This window comes from Lemur catta, chromosome 16 (genome assembly GCF_020740605.2).
Source record: "Lemur catta isolate mLemCat1 chromosome 16, mLemCat1.pri, whole genome shotgun sequence".
NCBI classification, from domain to species: Eukaryota; Metazoa; Chordata; class Mammalia; order Primates; family Lemuridae; genus Lemur; species Lemur catta.
Window position 1 is genome coordinate 28955045 of NC_059143.1, and position 22980 is coordinate 28978024.

The following is a 22980-nucleotide window of genomic DNA, read 5'->3' on the forward strand; positions in this document are numbered from 1 at the left end:
AATAGGGCCCAGCTGCCTGTGGCCTTTGTTGATGAATAGGGCTCTAAGTCAGTCACTCGGCTGTTTTATTACTTGTCTTTAAGGCTGATGAGTCCCAAGTAGACCTGCATCACTGAATTCTCAATAAAGGGTTAGTGCTTGTCCTGCAGAATAATAAGAACCGCTAATGACACCAATTAAGAGCTGTAAATGTCATTTATACTTGTTTGTTATTTTTCAAATCAATAAGGCTGGAAAGACACAGCAGCCTGAGATAATTTAGATTGGAACAGTTTGTGGGGACATTTTAACGGATATATTGCAATTGGGATTCTTGTTCTCCTTTTGGGGAAATTGTGTTCCTCATTGGTCAATTCTGATTTTTATTTAAAGTAGAACTTACACTTCAAATAATCAAACATAGGGGAAAATATTTAGGACAATAAAAAGAAAGACAAGTATATACACCTCTAGATTCTGTTCATTAAATCCCTTGTTTAGAAGTGCACCCATCTTATCTGAGAAATCATCTTTAAATGCGGTAAAAATAATTTCATAAAAAAATAAATTCAGAAAGAAAAGAAAAATGGTCATAGTGCAGACTAGAGCAGTACATTCTGATACTGTAGGAATTGGAGGGTCACATGTTTTTATAAGGTTCTTAATCTTTTGCCAATAGTCAATTGGTTCATTCATAAGATTGTGCAAGTTTTGCATAAAATGTTTATTTTGCTGGAATGTGAGGCAATTGGTCAGAACTCTGGAGATTATCTGTTTCTTTATTTTCACAAGGGGCAGAGGAGTTTTCTTTCTCACTGGGGCCCTGCTCTAGCAAGAGGAAACTATTAAACATTTCACTAACAGAACTGCAACCCATCTCCATAAGACAACAAAGTCGTACCAATTATCATAACTAAAGGGACATCTCAACATCTCAGAGTTTGGGAATAGCTCACCAAACCATCTTCTGGGTGTTTTTGTGAATGCGTTGTTAAACTTTTCTATTATAATTTGGTATGTTAACAAAAGATTATAAGAAGGGGCATGTAATATTTAAAATTTCCCGCCCTGGTTGTCTACCTCCACACTTGTTCCTCTCTGAGTAGGTTTTCCACTTTGGTAGGTTTGAAAAGTCAGATTTAAGTGATTTACCTTTTGAAAGTTCATTTTTAATTACTTTGAATAGAACACTAAAATCACCAAGCAAGGGAAAAAAAAAAAACAAAACTTAAAATACAACTTGGGAAATTACTGTTTAAACAATCAATAATCATTTTGTGTAAATGTCTACTTGACAATAAAATAATTAGTCAAAACTTAACATTTTACATACTCAATTTATTGTGGCTACATAGCACTCATTGCCCAGTTTGGTTGTATACACTGAGAATAAGCATAGGGATTTGAAGAAGTAAGTTAAAATGATTTTAAAACTTCACCAATTTTTAAAATCAAACATGCAGTGATGTAGTAGGAACAATTAAAGGGTATAGCAACTATATTCTAGCCATATATATTTTCTGGTTTATTTCATGATACACATATGCTGTTCTTTGTTGAGTTTCAACAGTATGATGTAGTGGAAAAGGGAAATAACAGTAAAAAAACAAAAAACAAAAAACAAAAACAAAAACATATTTAGGTGTTTATCTTGGTATACTACTGCCCAAATCATTTAATACAAATTTGATACAAAGCTTGATATTTCCAGCATTCTAAAGTTTATCTTTATTTTAAGTAATACAACTATTATTAATACATCCACAAATTGTCTCTAGCTTACCTCTCAACTCATAGTTCTACTATTCCATTATATTTTTCAAATTTTCTTATTTGGCCAACTTTACCTATTCATTCTCCCCAAATATTTCTCACTTTTCCCTTAATGTCATTGCTTACATGTCTTTTTATTTACTCTGTCTTCATCTATGAAAATTCTGGCCTCCATAGCACACGTTTGAGCCACTCCAAAAGGCATAACCCAATCAACCCAGCTGAAAATAGTTTGGTGTCATTCATTCATTTATTTAACACACAATTATTGAAGGTCTGCTATGTGTCAGGGCATTGTGATAGGCTCTGTCCTCCCTTATAAAATACTAGTTCTTTATCTGAAAGAATCAGATGGCACTTGCTATATTTTGCCTGCTGTTGCAGCAATTTGTGTATGAGTCTTATCTCATCACAGTACAGCATGTTCCTTGAGGGCTGAAACCTTGCTTCAGTCATCTTTGAATTTGTGGCACAGTTTATCATGACATCTTTCTCAGAAGAAATGAATGAAAGAGCATCAAGCTATGTATATATGATTTCAAGACAACTAAACTGCTCAGTGTAGGGACAGAAATAATCAAATTGGATAGCCATGCATTAATTTAGATAAAACACTAGTTTGATTAGTTTAATTTCTTATCCACTGGTTATCTGGATATTGTAAAAAAGTGAAGTTTGATGTAATTTCTTACTTCTTGAATTTGGTTTCTTTTTGTCCAAGGTGAATCAGGATGCTTCAATAAATAAACTGAATCAGGAAGACCTTGTATTGAGATGTGGTTTGGTATTTTTTTAACACATGCATTTACTATACAAGTCCCTCTTGTTAATCATTGGCAGTGACTGAGCTAGATGGAAACGTGTATAGGATTTCTCTATTTTATTTGGTCTGTGAAAAAAGGAACTGTTAAATGTCTTCCATAAACTCGGTCACCGTCTGGTAGGCCTGCAGCAACCTCACCATAATCCCTAGTGGGCAGGGGATACCGTGGTGTCTGATACTAGCTAAAATGCTCAAGGCTATGCAGAACTAGGTAGATAGAGGGGCGAAGATTGGCTCACTGTACTTGGTACCACAGTTTCCTCTCAATGCCTCTTTTTCCTCCTCATTAATTCCCACTTTTTCCCTGCCTGGGGCTCCCTGAACTCACTCACTCTCTCGTCAAAAGAGATCCACCAGAAAGCATCAGATAAACTCCCTTGCTCTTGGAATGGAGTTCATTTTAAGCATGAGGAATAATTATCTCAAGGGATTCATCACTCTCTGTGGAATGCCAGACCCCAGAAAGTTGTGTGAGACAGGACATTTTAAGGACAAGTAGCCCTAAAATTAAAATTAAACTAATTAGGTAACTTCCATTTTAATCAACCCTGTGAAAAGGTAATAGTGGCTCAGGGACTTAGGCTCAACAGACATCTGTTTGATGGTTGCATTCACTCATTAGTTTTCTAAAATTTAGGTACTTGCTTTTGTTCCTGACAAAGAATCCAATAAGGCATGATGACCTCAATGGCAGAATGGACATCCATTGTTCTTATTATTTTCTCTTTGGAAAGAAATTTCCAACTACTTCCTCCTATGTGGGGAGTCAGAGGGTCACTAGTAAACAATATTCTCTGGTCAGAGAAGATTTATGTGAGTATTCCCTCTCAGCTATCAAATGTAGGTCAAAGAGTCTCTCATTTCCTGAAGAAAGGGCCCCTTCAGGGTCAGGGAGCTCACAGAACTGTGTATAAAGCCAGTTTGGGGATGAGTAGAGGAAGTCAGAGATAGCAGCTGGCTGGAGAGCACGGACCCATCTCTAGGGACAGCACTTCACTGCAATGCAGGAATGCAGGCCCAGTGTGGCCAGATTTTCACAAGAAGCCAGAAAATTGACTTTTTGTGTAAAATCTCCTAATATTCAAACGTTGGCTTAAAATATTTGCCTGCTGTTAAAGATAAACTATATCCGTGGGCCATATCCAAGCCATAGATCACTAGCTTGCCACTTTTGGTTTTTCAAAAGCAAATTTGTGAGCTGGGCACAGTGGTACCTGGCATGCGCTGTCAGTCCCAGCTACTTAGAAGGCTGAGGGAGGAGGATGGCTTGAGCCCAGGAATTCAATACCAGCCTGGGAAACATATGAGACCCCATTTCAAAAACAACAACAATGACAACAACAAAAAAACAAGTTTGTAGTGTGATAGAGTTTGTGTTGAGAGCCTGGGCCCTAAATTATTAATACTTTACTACATTTTTTATAACCAGAGCAATCCTTATCCCCCCACCCCACACACCGGCTCCCACTCCCAGATCATCAGATGCTCATATGGTCAGTTCCCTTGCTTATGAACAAAGGGAAAAGATAGTTCTCAAAGAAATGTCTTTTTAAATGGCGTATGAGAAAATTTCCAATGAATGCCTCTGATTTTTGAAGTTGCCTTTTCCGGGATAAAAATTTTAGCACTGCAACAAAAGTAGCAGCAGCTTTTACCTGGTTCTGGTGCTTGTGCTTGTTTAATGGTAAACACCATCTCTGTCAATTCTGTATTTAAGTGTTAAAAAGTAATGAGGGTTTTTCAATTGCCATTTATGACTGCAACTAAGAATTTGCTTCTGCATAAGGCTTGCTGATCCTTACTAAATACTCAGTGATTTTTTTTCTTATTCTAATGCCCTTAATTAGATTTATAGACTCTTTACAGTGTTTTATGTTGATGAGGGACTTAGAATACAGCACACACTAATAAAATATCCCCACTACCCAACTTGTGCTTTTGCATGTTTTATTTCAGTGAATAATGAGTCTTAAATAATGTTCTGAATATGTTGTCGAGGATGTTCTAAAGAAATATGGACTGATGATCCATCAGGAAACATTAATAAACACACAACCACATGGAATTGGTGACCGAGAGAAAGTGATTCATTGGGCTATAAACCATTAAAGAATTTGGGTTATGAATGCCTGCTACAAATAAAAATGTATTTAGAAAACAACAGTTATACATTCTCATTTTTTAATTTCCTTTCTGTGACTTTTAGCTTGTGTAAATGTTTTAAAATTGAAGGTAATCATTGTATAACATTCTCAATCCTGGGGTAAAGAAATTTACTCTACATAGTTTCCTTTTCACATGACACAGCCATTTTCATGGTTATAGCTAATTAGCTTCCTTTCGACATTTGATACAGAGGATGTTTAAGCAACGTAAACTAGCTGTCATCCAGCGGCATCATAATCAAAATGGCATAAAATTTGCCATAAAACCTGCAGCTAATAACATTTATAAGGCACCTTATTACATAAGGATATTGGAGAAGCTCAGATACTGTATATCACAATGCTTCCCTGGGGACCTGGTTCATTTTCCTAATGACTGTATATGGGTTTACTTTACGAGCTTTTATGCACCTGCCTGAGCACTGGGCTAACCCAGCCAGACTGATAAGAACTGAGAAGTAAGGTCCAAACTGGATCTTTGTGAAAATGAATCCGCAATCTGGACACCTTTGTTATTCATTCACCAGGTAAGGCTTCTCACTATTTTGTGGCCATGCTGGTTTTAATATTCTTCCATGTTTTTTTGGAAGATGCTTATACCCCGCTCTCTACCTGAGAGGCTTGAATCTGTTTTTCTCCATGACCTACCTCTGTAGCCTTTATGCTTCCACTCATCCCTGAAGGCTGATCTCAAGCCATGTTTCTTCACAGAGCTTTCCCTGACAACTATAACCCAAATCAAGCTTTACCTCTGAGCTTTTATCTACCCTGCACAGTGTCCATCCTTGCCTGTCTTTTTCTTTTTTTAAAAAAAATTTACTACAACCTAACAGCTCAACCTGATGCCATCATCCAATCATAGAGAGTCAATCCTGGAAGTACATCAAGGCTTCATGTTCCAACATTAAATGATATTTAACCAATCTTATTTGGGATTTCCTTTTCCCTTTCAGCACCCATGGAACAGTCAGCTGCACCACGGTAACCATGTTGGTTTGTTACCCAGGATTCTGCCCATGGTCCAATGTATTCACCTGATTCCTGACTTGCTAACCTAGCTCTTGCCATTCTGCAGTGCTAGACCCTGTTATATTGCTTTGAATAGACCTTCTGGACCACGACTCAAATAATCAATGGTTATCAGGAACAACTGCCACTTAGAAGTCCTGCCAATCCCACCCAGTCATTTCTCATGAAGAAATTTGAATATAAAATATAATCTGCATGGTGAAGATTTTTCTATTCCTCCTTTAGCTTGCTGATCCCTCTCAGAGGGGAAGAACCAACCTTATTACCTGGACCACCTCCCTTATCTCTACTAAGGAGAGTTCTTGAATGTCCTGTAAGTTGGATCCTGTCAATTATGATAATCAGTTTCACTTTCCAATCATGCAATGTGTTATGTTATGCACTAGCCAGTTTGCTGATTATGCCCTGTATAAATCTAGCCTTTTTTCTAACTTGATTATAAGCTTCTTATGAAGAAAGACACTGTCATTATACTTATCAAAGCTTTAATGTGTTCTCTAGTCCTAGGCATGTGGTAGTGCTTATACATTCATTAATGATTATTTTCCCAAAACAACTTGTACACAGTATGATTCTAATGCAATAAAGACATCACTCTATCCTATAATAGGATCTGGCTATCCCACTGTTGGAAAGCACCATAGTCGCTGTATAAAATATGTGCCCCAAATCCATCCTAAACCTTTCTTTCCTTGCCGTGATCTCTCTCTCTTTTTACTCTAAATTTGGTTCTACACATCATTCAATTATCAGTTTATAATTCTGGCTACATTCCCCAATATTTTAGTTCTCTCCTGCTTCTTGACCTTTGAATTTGAGGGCTTTTCTGTTGGCAAGTCTTCCATGCTTGACTCTGTAGTATCTTCCTGTGAACTGCCCAGCATACAGCCTAGTTAAGTGCTGCCTTTCTTCTGGGAATCCCTCACCTCTCGCACGCTCCCGCCCTGAGAACAACTGCCTTGCAGAAGCTATATGCTCTTCACTTCCTTAGTACAGCTCACACCATTACCTGTACCGATCTCACAGTGTCCTCTTTGCCTCCCCAGACCAATACTTCATTTTCCACCATGATAATATGATCTAATAATAATATGTATTATATATTTATTTTATATGAAAATACTAAATGACTTAGCATCTTGTTTTTTTTTATTTTTTGAGACAAGGCTTCATTTTGTTGCCCAAGCTGGAGTGCAGTGGTGTGATCATAGCTCACTGCAACCTTGAACTGGCATAAAAACAGACACATAGACCAATGTAACAGAATAGAGAGCACAGAGATGAATTCACACACCTACGGCCAACTGATTTTTGACAAAGGTGCCAAGAACACACATTGGGGAAAAGTCAGTCTCTTCAATAAATGGTACTGGGAAAATTGGATATCAGAAGAATGAGAATAGACCACAACATTTCACCATATACAAAACCAACCCAAAACGGATTAAAGACTTAAATGTAAAACCCAAAACTATGAAACTACTAGAAGAAAATGAGAAAATGTTTCATAACATTGGGCTGGGCAAGAATTTTTTAAAAAAATAAGACCTCAATACTCAATAGCATAGGCAAAAAAAGCAAAAACAAACAGAATTACATCAAACTAAAAAGCTTTTGCTGTGCAAAAGCTACAACAAAGTGAATAGACAACCTACAAAATGTGAGAAAATATTTGCAAATTATATTATCATATATAATATTATATATATTATTTTATATATTATATATATCTGGCAAGGGGTTAATATCCAGAATATTTAAGGAACTTAAACAATTTAACAGTATAAACATAAATAATTTAATTAAAAATGGGCAATGGACCTTAAGAGACATTTCTCAGAATAAGACACACAAATGGTCAACAGATATATGAAAAAATGCTCAGCATCATTAATCATCAGAGAAATGCAAATCAAAACCACAGTGAGATACCACCTTGCCCCAGTTAGAATGACAATGATCAAAAAGACAAAAGAAAACAAGTGTTGGGGAGGATTGGAGAAAAGGGAACACTTACACACTGTTGGTGGGATTATAACTTGGTACAGCCATTATGGCAAAAGTATGGAGGTTCCTCAAAAATTTAAAAATAGATCTACTATATGATCCAGCAATCTCAGTATTGGGTATATATCCAAAAAATGAAATAATCAGTATTCCAAAGAGATATTTCCACTCCTACATTTATTGCAGCCCTATTACACTAGCCAGAATATGGAATCAACCTAAGTGTCCACAACAGATGAATATATAAAGAAAATGTAGTATATATACACACAGAATACTATTTACCTATAAAAAGATTCAAATTCTGTCATTTGTGACAATATGTATGAAACTGGAGGAAATTATATTACATGAAATAAGCTAGACACAAAGAAACAAATACTACATGAACTTACTTATGTGAAATGTTTTTTTTTTTTTTTTTTTTTAGACAGAGTCTCACTTTGTTGCCCGGGCTAGAGTGAGTGCCGTAGCGTCAGCCTAGCTCACAGAAACCTCAAATTCCTGGGCTTAAGTGATCCTACTGCCTCAGCCTCCCGAGTAGCTGCGACTACAGGCATGCGCCACCATGTCCGGCTAATTTTTTTCTATATATACTTTTAGTTGTCTAGATAATTTATTTCCATTTTTAGTAGAGACGGGGTCTCACTCAGGCTGGTCTTGAACTCCTGACCTCGAGCGATCCATCCGCCTCGGCCTCCCAGAGGGCTAGGATTACAGGCGTGAGCCACCGCGCCCGGCCCTTATGTGGAATCTTTAAAAAAAAAAAAAAATAGTTGATGTCATAGAAGTTGAGAATAGAAAAGTGGTTACAAGAGACTGGAAAGGGGAGAGGGAAGAGAAGTGTTGTGTGAGGTTGTTCAAAGGGTACAAAGTTACAATTAGGAGGAATAAATCCTGGTGTTCTATTGCACAGTAAAGTGACTATGGTTAAAGTAAAATATTATATACTACAAAATAGTTAGAAGAGAAGATTTTTGAATATTCTTACCACAGAGACATGGTAAATGCATGAGGTGATAGACACAGTAACTAATTAGAACATTATACAACATAGATATGTATCAAAACATCAACTTGTACCCCATAAATATGTGCAATTTTGTGTCAATTAAAAATGAATACATAAAAAATTAATATATATAATTAATATATATAATATATAGATCAAGGAAAAATAAAAGTAAAATTATTTTTAAAAGGAAAAGTCATCATATATTGAAGCATTTCAATATATAAATCCTCATTCCTATTTACCCCAACAGTCACAATGACAGGTCAAATGTACTGGGCTGGTGACATCTGCAAGTGAAGACTGATATGGGTATATTTTCTGAACAGTTCAAAACCACTGGCAGTGTCACCAGCAGTGAATGATTTACTAAAATGGTGACAACTCTTGGTAAAGTTCTAAATGAAAGAAAGTAACATTTATCTTTGATTTGCACAATAGTTGCATTTCTGGACATTTTCCTATACATTATCACTGGGAAATATGTTTTGAGTTTAAAATCTAAAACTGAGTTGTTTCCTAGCCTCAGGTATTAATAAACTGTTTCTTCACCTACATGAATGCCCAGTGAAATGCCTGAAAATAACATGGACTGCAAACAAATCCTTTCTTCTGAAGGATCATTCCTCTCACTGAAAACAATCTAGCTGGCCCTGTCACTTTATGCCATCTTGCAACCCCAGTCATTGTGAAAACCAAAAGGACCCACACACATTTCTGAAATGCACACATGCTTTTCCTGATGAGAACAAGATGAATATTCATTTTAGTTCACAGAAAAAAAAAAGAGAAGCTTAAAGAAAAGTATAAAACATAAATGAAACTTTGAAATTGTGATCAAAACAATTCTCAAAGTGATTAAAACACAGGACATTTTGGACAAAAGCTAAACTTGAATATGCCCATATACTTTGATGAGTTAAAATTGCCCATCATTTTTCATGATTCAAAAATTAGATGTGTCTGTCTTCTATCCACTGCCATACTTAAAATGCACAAGATTAAAGAAGAGGGAAGCAAAAAATGCTCAAAGGATACTGCATATTACTAGTTCTGAAAAATACTAAGAATTCAGAAAGTTTTTTGGAGAATTCTGTGTATCTGAACTTTGGCTGTGTTTATCATCCAGTGAATATATCTTCTGTATGTTACCTTAATGCACGTGGGCCTGTGAAGGTATGCACATTTGTACACTTGCATGCTTCCTATGAGCTTCATAAGAAGGAAGCTGCCCATTTGTGACAGCAAAGCCTAAAGCCAGTGTTTGCATTTATTTGTCCAACCTACTAATCAGTTGCAGCCTCAAGCTAATCAGGAAGACAGCAAGGGTTGCTGGCCAGATGGAGGATGAATGGTGGCTGTAATAATGATGAGGAAAATCAAACCTGAGAGTCTGACTTACTATAGTTGCAAATACTATTTCCAACAACAAAGGTTGAAATGGCACATTGCTATTCTTAGCTAAAACAGAACAACTGAACAAATCTCCCCCTATTCTATCAAAATTTATCACAAAATTTTCACCATCAAAGCCTCTGTAAAATAAATACAACCTAGTTGTCTTTATACATATGTCCATATACTTTCATATATGCACATGCATTTTGTGTGCATAGATAAACATAGTTTGGTTTTTGTTTAACAAACATTTCAGAATATTTTCCAGATATTTATCCCTCTCTTATCTTAGCTTTTTGAAGACATTTAATGTAAAGGAAAAGAAAAAAAATCCATGTTTTTTTTATTCATTTACACTTCAATCATCCATGTTGTTTAATATGAGCTATTTGATATTCAAGAGCCCTTGGGCCTTTTCAAACATGCTTTGGAAAATCTTTTCTTTTTTTTTTTCCTACCCTAATATAAGAAGTAGCATTTTGCCAAAGGCAAGCCATAGTAAATGCCAGGGGATCAGGGTGCTACTTTACTCTGAACTTGTGAATTTTGAGTAATGTTGCAACTGGGGAAAAGAGAGCTCTTGGTAGTTTGTTTTGTGTGCATACTTGGACATCTTTGTCTTATACAGTGACATATCAATCTTTATGATCTATATTCTCTTATAAAATAAGAATATTAATATTAATCTCAATCTAGGAAGACCTCAATGCAAATATAGGATTAGCATATTTCCCTCCTCTTCCTCCTCCTCTTCCTTCTTCTTCTTTTTCTTCTTTTATGATATGAACAGAACCATTGGGCCTAATTGATATTTTCTCTTAGGATAATCTTTCTCATGTGGAGAAATGGAAAGATAGAGCAGCTTTAAAAAGAGTCATGAAACTTTGACCTCTCAACTGGATCATAAATTTTTCCTATTAAATTCCATACTGACAATGACCTAGTCTCTAGTTAATTTCAAATATATGAGGCTCACTAACTCTAGAGGGGATAAGCACATACTTAAAAATTATCAAAATTTACTTCCTTCTCAAGGAAAATGTCAAAGATTTGTGGAGCTATACAGGTCTATACATTTTGAGGACCCTCTTCAAGGAAAAAAATTAAAAATTATAAATACAAAATCAAGTATACAAGTTAATATTTATTTAAAATGATAAATTAAAATGCATTATATTTTAAAAACTATCAAAATCCAGAACAATCATACATTTATATTTATTATGATTGTGTTTATTTATTAACTGCTGGCACGTCTACCTGTATTTTTCTTAAATTTTTTGACTGCTGGCCCTTTGATCACCTTTCCATATGACAATGATTTTGTAGAATCATTTTTTTATAGAGTGAATACGAAGGTAATTCAGTCTTTCCTTTAGCAAGGTTGACAGAAATGTGTTTTTAATCATTGATGCTTTATTAAATTTTCTTTCACCATCTAAACTTGTTGGTAATGTCATATAAATTGTTAAGACTGTTGTCAAATTTGAGTAAACATTTTCAAGGTTTTTTTTTTTTTAATACAAGCAATATTATGTCAGAGCATTTCAAAATGTGTGTGTGCAATGACGAATATAAAATCCTCTTCGAATTGTTGACACACTTTGACTCATTTGTAGTAAACATCCTTTTGGTAGTGGCCTATTAAGAGTGTTACGTTATCTTTATCAATGTTTGTACTTTGCATCAGATCATCAAGAAATTTAAAAGAACCTGTAAAGATGTAGAGGGAGAGGCCATGTCAGACAAAGAGTATGTCAAAGACACGCTCCGGAGAAGACAAGAAGGACAGTTTGAGTGGAGTGGAAAGCACCAGAGGGAGGGTAAAGGGACACAAATGTGTTGTGGAGCCAGGAAAAGAGGTGGAAGACAGAGCTGAATGCTGGAGAGTGGCTTTTTGTCCATCAGGCTTTAAAGTGAAGCAAGTGACAGCCTGTTCATGTATTATTAAGCATATGAATTGGAGCTTTATGAACATTCATATTTGAGTTCACAAACCCAGCTCTTAAACTTACAGGGCCTATGGAACCTATCTAGAGATAGTTTAACCATTCATAAAAGAGACTGCACACCATATAAATACACCCGACTAAAACCACATTAAGTGTATCTACAAAGTAACCTCCCCTTGCCCAAATTTCAAAAATGCCTGCAGCCACTCTAAAGTCACCTGACACAATGGCTAATTTGACACTAGAAAAGTTAGAGTGGAAAAAGAAATTCACTGAGTAATAACTATTTAAATTAAAAATCTGCATATTTTATGATCTAGCACCAGCACTTCTCAGGTTTGGCCTCTGAAAAGTATGCACGTGTGCAAAGTGACTCATGTAGGAGGATGTTCACCCTAGCACTTTTTAAAACAGTAGGGAAAGGCTGCTAATAATGCAAATGTTAATTTAGTAGTGACGTGACTTAAAAATATGGTGCATTCATATTATGGCACATGATAAGATCAATAGAGAGATAAACTGATAGATTTATAGATTGTCAAGGTATATTTTTGAATGAAAGTCAAACAAAAATATCAGAATGATAACCCAAATATAATGTCTTTATTATAAAACAAACAAGTACAGAATACACATAAACACATATGTAGAGAGACATAGCAGTAATTAATATCTCCGTGGAGGACCAAAATTGGACTTATTGGTTAAAGGAAACTTTTGCCTTATGTTTAGCTTTTTAAAATTTATTTTGTTTTAAACAAGAACAACATATTCATATATTAGTTGAATAACTAAAATTACTTAAAACAAAATTGTATAAGAAAACAGATAATGCTGCATTGCTATTTCCCTGCTTGCTCATAAACACACATGTGCACACATACACATGAGATTTTGTATGATTGGTTTAATAAATAGGAATTTAAAAGCCTAGATTTAAAGTACACACATGCAAAAAACACAAACCACTTTTCTTGAGTGACCCAGAGTTATGCGGTCATGTCCATCAGATGAAACCAGTTGTCACTTGGATAATACTAACCTGTCATGAATCACATGAAATCTCTAATGAGGTTTTAGATTTTAGAGAAAAAGTTTCCTTTAGGTTTTCTAATAAAGAACAGACTCCTGAATGTGTGTTTGAAAAAATGAGAGTGGACAGGGAGGGGCTGGGTGGGGCAGAGCCAGAGGAGTGGAGGGGGTGGGTCAGTAGGGGCGAGTAATGGTGAGGTGACCCAAGCCACCCTCTCCTCTCTGCTCCAAGTCTTCATCTATACTCAGAGTTAAAATCAACCACACCTACTTGATGAAAACATCATGAGGCTCATCCGAACAGCATATTCAAACTCTCTTCGGAAAGTATACATTTTTTAACAAATGCCAGGCATTGTTGCCCACAGCTTGGCTTTTAATCAATAAACACAAGATTGACATATTTTTACTAACCATAAAAAGTAAGAGTGAGACAAGCTCAGTGAATGGTGACTGAGCTCTGTGACGCTCAATGTCTGTGACCATGTACATGGCACTGACAGATCAATGCAGTGCATTTCTGTAAACAATGTCAATTAAATGGTCAATGGTAGGCAGCATGAACCCAAAAATATGAGACATTGTCTTTGATTATTACCATTATATTGTCAGTGAAATACTCTGGTCCAAATGATACTTGTTTCTCTTCAATGGCAAAAGTCTAAAGCTGATCAGACAGGAAGAAATATTCATTGGAGGACTCTTTAACTGGATGTATATTGGACCACGATGTTAAGAAGATTTACTCTTCTTCTCTCTCAAACAAAATAATAGCTTCTCTGTTCTTTCCTTTTGCTCTCAAGCCTGAAGATGATTTGTGTCAGGCAGAGATCTGAATCTAATGCTTTAATGTTGTTTTAACATAGTTTTCATTTTTAATCTGTAGATAATACTACTATAATAGACTGTGAATCAATATTTATAAGTGAATTTTAATCTTTTATAGCAGATCCATTAACAAACCCTAAATTTATTGAGCCATAAAAGTTAGGCCGAAGCTATGGCATGTAGTATAGTCTTATAGTTCCCAATTGAATCACTAGGCAGTGCAGATATGTTGCTTCACACTGCACAAGTGCCCTCAAAAAAAAAAAAATAGTATATTTGTCTCCTCTTTTACTTTTCCTTGGGATAAACACAGAAACAGTAAAAAGGGGCTAAGGCACCACAGGGGATGCAAAGCAGACAGGCCTCACAGCCTACAAGGAAGGCTATTACAGAGTTACAGTGGCTTTTGCAGGGCAACCAGCTGTGCATCCAGAATGAGCTGGTGTAAACGAGGTGCTTTTAATCCAGGGACAACATTTTTCCTTGGATGTTACTTCATTTGCCTTCAATTTTTATTAGGACATTTCCAAAATTTAGCCTCCCACCACCAGATATGTGAACAATGAATATAGTAGTGGTTTTGCCCCTTGGCATTTTTTCAATGTTTGAATTTAATAAAGGCATGCATAGTCAAAACTGCCCACCTAAGTGCTTCTGGGCTCCTAGTCCAACCAAAAGACGTTATGAGAATGTATGTAATACTCCCTCCACCTACTTCAAGGGTGTGTGCTACTTACTGCTGAATATTCCTGCACAGGTTTCCTCCCTATAATCCCTCAGCTACCTAATTAGTGAAGCACAGACACACTCTCACACAAACACCTGTGTGTATACACACAGATACACACACAAAAGCACAAAGATCCTTTCAGAGACAGGTTTGATGTGTTGGACCTAGAATTTTATATGGGAAAAATGCTGACATTTGAAGTCTAGCACTTGAAGTGGCTGCAGTCTTTTGTAAAACTAACCAAACCACTGGAACATATGAAATAAATCAGCAGACCTTTACAAAATACCACCACTTTGTATATCCTTAAAATTCATTTTCAAGGTTAAGAGTTGGTGAGAATCATCCTAACTCTCCCTAGTTGTTTACAGATTGCTGAAATCATTGCACCATGGAAACCAGAGGATTTGCCAAAATGATTTAGCCATTCTCCTGGATTTTCTGGAGACCTAAGTTGGAGATCAGTTGCCAAAGGTCATATGGGATTATGTGTGAGGGATAGCCTGAACCAATACTGTCATCTCTGTATATTACCATACAAATATATACTGTTTTGAAAAATAAAATAATTTGCATTTTCTTTCTGTTTCTGCATGGGCATGCATACTCTTTAGTTCAAAACCGAAGAGTAGTTTTGCAAAGTAGCAGTGAGAAACATTTCAACCTGGATGTCCTTGATGTCTTCTGGCTGGAAAAACTATGTTCAGAAAGTGTTCAGCTCCTCAAGAACCAGGTGACTCTTCCTTCTGCTCCCAATAGTCATTGCTGAGTTGAAGGAACTACTTAACACACCAACCTCCTGAGGGAGAATGTACACCCCCAGTTTACTCTATACACCCCCAGGCTTGCATGAATTTTTGGTCTGCTGACTCAAATGCTTTTGCACAAATGCATTGCACTGATTCTTCTGATATTATGCTCCTTCCCTCAAGGATACTTTTAAACATGAGGGCTGTATTTCTAATTTGGGAAGGGAATCAATAAGTTTTTAATGTCTAAACTAATTGGCAGCGGCCTAGTACCATACTATAGACATAAAATCTGGATATAAAAAATGTTAATTTTTAGAACTACAGCAAAAAAAAAAAAAAATAAGAAAAGAAAAAAAGAAAAGAAAAAGAAAAAAAGTAAAGGAAAAAAGTAAAGAAAAGAAAAAAAGAAAAAAGAAAAGTTCCAGAGGATGGAGAAATAGTAAAAGAGATACGGAGAAAGGAAGAGTGGGAAAGCAAAGGCCTTTATGAACAGGTTTAAGCTGCTTTCTCTAAAAGTCTGACTCCTCTTTAATGCCCCAAATGCAAAAATCTTTTATCAACCCTAAGAATCAAACTTTACACTATTTTATCCTAAAAATGCCTGCTTTCTTCTGCAAGGACACAGTTGCAAGAGTGAGCTAACCTTTGTATACTGAAGGCCAACCCTCTACCTAGAAAGTTCAGAAATTCCCCGTGCCCCTACCTAGATCAAGGCTGATTTGCTTATATGTCTCACCCAGTCAATGACCCACTTTCGCATTAGAAGTTGATGAACTAACTGCATCGAAGGGAAGTCGGTGTTATTCCGAGGGCTTGCTAAGCCCACAGACCCCTTCTGAAGGGACCCTCACTTATTGTTGGAATAGGTGTGTGATGTGTGATCCTGCCATTCTGGGCAGAGTTGATGGAAAGGGGGTAAAGAGACACTGAACAAAAGAAAACATTGATGGCTTGTCCAACAGCTCATGAGATAACTAGACATGAAAGCACTGCCCACAAGGTCATCTCATGTAGGTTGACCATGCATTCAACTCTTTTCTCATCTCTTTGTTGGAATGTGTACATGCAGGACAGAGAGAGAAGGATCAGTATAGCGGCACAGCACAGAGTCAGTCAGATGCAGAGAGAAAAGGCAGTAAGCAGAGCCATGAGTAAGAAATCATTAGGAGGAAAGAGATGAAAAGTGAATTAGGGGTGAGTGGCCAGAGAAGTCATACTAGTAGAAAGGGCAAGAGAGAAAACCCAATGACTACAGTGGAAAACATTGCGAGGGCAGCTGGCAACCTTTGCTAAGGGGCTATTCTAGGACTTGTGGTTGAGGCGCATGAGATTCTGCCTGATCTCTACAGTTAACAAAAAGAAAATGCCACCAATTGCTTCCATCTGTAGGGGTAATAAATGAGGTTCCAGATTTCACATGGGCTTGCAGGGTACCTGCTGAAATGTTTCACTCTTCCTCCTTTTTTCCTCATGTTTTTTTCTCAAAAAATCTTTACTGTCTGAAATAAATTTACACACTAGCGAGGGCCAATGTATTCTGCCCTATGCTTGCCATACACATTAGTAATTTAACTTTGTAAATCTGGAAAAAGCTATGCATCTAATAATCTGTAGACTTTTCCTATTTCCAAACCTAGTTTAATGACATCATTTACTTATTAGCATTGTTATCAAAAATCAAATATGAAATACAGGATATAATAATTATATTTTGATGATAGGAAAAAAGAGAGAGTCAGACTAGATATAAGGAGTGAAAAGCTGGTCAAAGAGAGTAGTTTACATTTATAATTATATTTAATGAATACTGACATAGTGCTCACTATTTGCTAAGGCCATTCTAAGCATCAATTTGCTATATTATTAATAAAATATTAACTCTATAAATTTTAGCTTACATAATCCTCAAAACAATCTTTTAAGATAGTTACCATTATCTCTATTTTATAGATAAAGAAACTAAGGCATAGAGAGTTGAAATAACTTGCCAAAGGCCTCACAGTAGGTGAGGGAAAGAACTACAATGTGAACTCAGGAATCTTCCTCCAGAGTAGAGTCTCTCTCTTATCTACGACATTTAAACTGCCTCTCAAATTTTAAAGGGAAAACTTAAGCTTTAACCAATTACCAAATATTTATTAAGCACCTCTGATAGGCAATGTAAAGCATACATATATGAGAAATGAATAATTTTGGTCATGTGTCAAAAATATAAAGACAATAAAAGTTTTGATATTTCTGTTATTCTACTTTGTGTTGCTTTTACAGTGTTTTAAAGCTATTTATTTAATGTTAACTAGCCAAGACCAATTCCCAGTTTTTAAAAAAATAGTGTATAATCTCTAGGCATAACAATCATTTTGCGAGGTCTCTGCATTTTATTATTCAGGCAACCAGGCCTAGGGAGAGGAGAGATTTTTAGTCCAAAGTCACTCAGCTAATGAGAGAAAATCCCAGATTCCAAAAATAAATATTAAAATGCTATAGACACCATCTTGGCATTCAGATAAATGAAAGATCAATATGGCCTGATCCATCAAGAAATACCTTCAAGGAGGAAGTCAGATCTGACCTTTTTTTTTATTTTTTAAATTTATGCTTTGAATTATAGGTAATATTCCAAAGAACAGTGAGGTGAACTGGGGTTGAGGCTCTCCTTCCTATAAACGAGCTGGGAAAGACATCATGACCAAAGGTTTGGAGACATTGTGGCTTGGTGGGGAAAGAGTAGGACATAAATTTGGATAAATCAGATGAAGCCCTATTAAGGACGTCCTGAAAAACAGCAGAGGAATTTGGACTTAATGTGATAAGAAATAAGGCTCAGAAGGTTGTTGAGAGGCAGAGGATATGATGAAAGCAGTGCTTGGGGAAGATTAATCTGTCAACAGTTTGCACAATGGATGCTATTTTAAAGATTGTATATTGTTATAGTACTTTATGTTTCCTTGGGGGTGTTTTGTATATATTTTTCTCTTCTCTGTGAGATTATAAACTCCTGTAAGGCACAGCCCATGCTTTCACCGTACTCTTTTAGTTTCCCACAGCATTTAGCCCAGTGCTGGTCTGTTACTCTTGATGGTTAGGAGTGTAGAAAAGCCATCTAATGATGGGAAATACTCAAATAGTTCAGGCTATTCAGTACAAAACAACAGTGTCTTCCCCAGGTTAAGTTAAAAGGATGTTTTGTTTGTTTGTTTGTTTGTTTTTCCTGAGTCAGAGATTTTGGAACTCTATTTCTAGTGACACAAGAAATTATTTAAAGGGAAGGGAAGGTTAAGAGAGAAAAGAAGAGGATGAGGGGACAGTGCCTACATGAGACAGGCGTGTTAGGGCACAGAGGCTCTACTAATGTTAGAAAATCCCTCAAATTCAATGTGGGTAGTAGATTGAAAAACTCTGCTAATCACACAGACTGAGAACTAAAGAGACCACAGAGCCAGGTTATACAGTCCTGTAATCATGTGCTTGAATCATCCCAAAATTGTCCTCCCACCTCACCCCCCCATCCACAGAAAAATTGTCTTCCATGAATCCAGTTCCTGGTGCCAAAAATGTTAGGGACCACTGGCATAGAGGACTGTGATGCCACTTCTGGGTCCAAATTTTTTAAAAATAATGTAACTAATAGTGTCTTCCCTAGTGCAAGATCAGGCAATGATAGCACATAAGCCCTGTCTTTGTCCACCCTAACTTAGTTTGATCTCAGTTCCCTCTAATTGAGAAGAAACTGAGACTCAAATGAAGTAACTAGTGTCAAACAGCTAGTGAATGGAAAACCATGACTGGGATCCACAGTTCCAGGGTCATAGTCTAACCTTTGTTCACTATTTGAATATCCCTGATGCCATTTTGTTTAGGACATTGGGTTCTTTATTTCTCCCCATTCACCAAAAGGAAGAAATTAAACAATGACTTTTGACCCAAATATCTATAATACTCAAAGCTTTTCTTGGTGTATTTACAAGTGGAAGCACAAACTTCCTTTGCTTCCAGAGTCTGATTTTCAGTCTTATGTGATGCTAGATTTGCCAAAGGGAAAATAACTGAATACTCTCTGGGGCAAACCAGCATCTGTAGAAGCTGCTGCATTCCACACCTGCTTAATACGCCAGCAGTGTGGAAAGTAATTTATCCTTTTAATTTCATAATGCAACAGACCAAATCTTTCCTTCATACCTACCTTTTAGGCCTGATTCTTTATGCATACACACTTTCACTGGGTAAAGGAAACATCTTTGTTTCTGTGGTTTCTTTATGATCATGGCTAGTCCCTACTTAGATAATCTCCTCCACCTCCACAGTGGTACTCTTGGTAATGGGAAATTCAGCTAGCAGTATAGTTTACCTCGCCATATACAGTCAGTTAATGGCTGCTTTATTAGGTATCTCCAGTGAGATGATGGGCCATCGGAGAGTATTAACACCTGGATTTACAGTCATCATGATGGAACACATTGAAGGTCTTTACTAAGCTGAATTACTCAATAACATCTTAGAAACATAAATAATCAAGAGGCCTCATTTTCAAGCCTAAAAGCCAGGAGTCTGTCTTGCTAATTGACCATGATGGAGTTATAATAGTGAAATACAACACAGAAAAACTGTATAGAAGGCTGCCTCGGGCACATAACATCAATAAAGCAATGGTGATCCCATTTCCAGCCCCAAGTTCTTACATAGCACTCCTTCAAAGCAGGCGCATGTTTTGAGATGCAGATCTATGGGGAGGTATTTTAAATGTCTAGTTATTTCACAGAATATATAGAGAAGAACTAGCTCCATGTAATTAAATGTGAGCTCCAAGATATTTCCAAAAGGCTTTTAGGTTTCTCAGAATTAACTTACAGGCTTCAGGTACTCAAAGAGATTAGTTAGTTCATGAAGGAAATATCTAAAAGTAGAATAGAATAGAATAGAATAGAATAGAATAGAATAGAAATCAAAATGGAATCAAACAATGGATGCCTGGAATGAAGCAATTTGCACCTATATTTTCAAAATAAAGAAGAAAAAATTGGCATTAATATAAGATTAATCTGCAAGTAGGCAATGGCTAACTTGACCAATGCCAATGATAATAATAATGATTACTCATTTCCCAAGTTCTAACGCTTTATGATCATCAAATAATGGATTCTTAAAATGGAGGTATGGCAGGCATTATTTTAATTTTATAGATTATAAAATTGACTCTTAGAGGGATCAAGTTAAATCAGGGATATAACTCAGGTGTTCTGATTTCTACTTAGTGCCTTTATACATTGTAAGTACACATTTTTTTTCTTGCAGCTTGAAATTATCTGGCATTTGTACTTCTCTGCCCATTCCAGTCATGTGCAGCAACTGGCTGTGATATTTTTATATGACTCCAAGGCCAGTGAGAACAGTAAGTATGGTTTATTCCCCATGCTAGTCTGGCTAAATTGCCCTCTGCACTATTGGTCACACTCTGACCAACTAGTGTTAGTTTTTTGAAGAAACAGTATTTATAGCTCAACCTGCATTACTAGAAAATAAAATGACAATCAAGTCTTCAGAATAGTGGTCTTCCAAACATTCCAAAGTTTCCAAATGTCAAAATTGTGTCACATTTCCAAACCATACAACAATTGACAGAAAGGCACATTTACCTCTCAATTTTCCAAAATTATTTATATATTAAATACAATAAAGGCAAACATCCAGTCTAGGTCATTAGGATAAGCTATATATCTTTTAAATGAGTCAATACTGTGTATTTCTGCTGGAGTGCAAAGGAACTGAATAATTTCAAAAAGCTGATCACTGATGCTCCATTACTAGAGCTAGACACTTTCTAATCTTGTATATGGTAATACACATTATTACCATGGAGGAAGAATATACGGTCTGTGGAAATTATGCCAAAGCATTTCAGTAACTATTTCTTGACTTTCAAGAGTAGAAACTATGAGATGTTACTCACCAGGAAGACTTCTTTTTCTCATCTATCTTCTGTTTGTTCTCATGCTGTTTTCTCCTTTACTGACTTTAGCTTGCCCTCTTTCATTAATACTGAAAGAAGCTGTGTCCAATTATGCTAACTCAATAATCTGGTCTCAGACATTCCTGTCCACAAGTTTTCAAAGATCTGCAGAGGCAATACCCCATCATAAAAGGTCCACAGACCTTAGGGTTTGCTGAAACAAAAAGGCATGTATGCAAGGATGTGGATTCACTTTTGTCAACACTTTGTTGAAACTCTCCCCTACCAATCTGATTGCTGTGTCAAGATGAAGGCAGTGCAGGAGGGAAAACACCGAGAATAAGTTATCATCAAGAAAAGGAATGAAGGGACATGATTTTTAAGAAGCAATAAGGGACAGGCACTGGAGGAATTTATGTTAGAGTCTTTGCAAAGAGAGTAATTAATACATTGCATATGGAGTCAACCCATCGAGGGATGCAATGGAAGTAATTAGTATGAAGTTTTAATAAAGGAGTTAGACATGTATTTAGAGGAAAGAGAATGCTGTGATGTACAATTAATAACTCCGAGGCTGGGACGAAGCATACAGGACATGGGCTTTCTGGCTGCTTTTCCCTATTCACCCATCAGCCAGTCAGCACAGAATGTGCCTTAGCGAACATTTTCTACAGCAGGCTCCCAGGAGTGACTTGTCTGTGGAAATCAGGGAAATCTAAAAACAGCTCTGTTCTGTTTCAGAAAGGTAAATGAACCTTTTATGGAAAGCAGAGGTGTGAAAGACTTTAGACAAACTCATTACAAGCTCCAGCACACACTTAGTGAATGGAATTGTGACTTAGAACCTCATACTGCCCAGTGTCCCAAGGGGCCAAGAATAACAGATAAAGTACAAAGACAGCACGTTCAATTAAATACTGTAAACAAATTGGCAGCATGGTTCATCCTGCGCTGTCATTCTTATTCTATTCCTGCTCAAAGGAATACAGGAAACCAAAGCATAAGCTGGGGCCATGACCCATAAACATTTGTGTATGTGGTCTCCCAATTTTGGGCAACGGATAGCTACCATCTGAGCAAGAATTCCCAAATAAATGACTATGGCAGGTAATATGTGTGATTGGCAGTCAACTCTGGTCCACCCATTTAGTTAAGTATGTGCCTTCTTAAGTAGGAATTTAGCTCATTAACTATACGTTATCTATGAATGACTCACTGGGTAAAACAAAGTCTGCTCTGGGCTTAATTGCGTGCATAACATTAAGTTGAAGTCATGTATAGAGAATTAAGAAATAACTAAGAAGGTCTTGAAAAAGCTACAGAACAAACAAACTACCAAAATAATCTCCCCCAATGACATCCCATGGTAATATCTGATATTCAAAATTTGTCATCTGTTATTTTGGGGAAAAAGGCTATTCTGATTGTTGGATCCCATACTGAAACAAGTCTATCAATAAAAATAGGTGAGAATTTATTGAGGTTTATCACATTTACGGCTCATTCAATGCCTTACTTCATTGCCACAAAACAAGGTAGGTATTAATAATAGC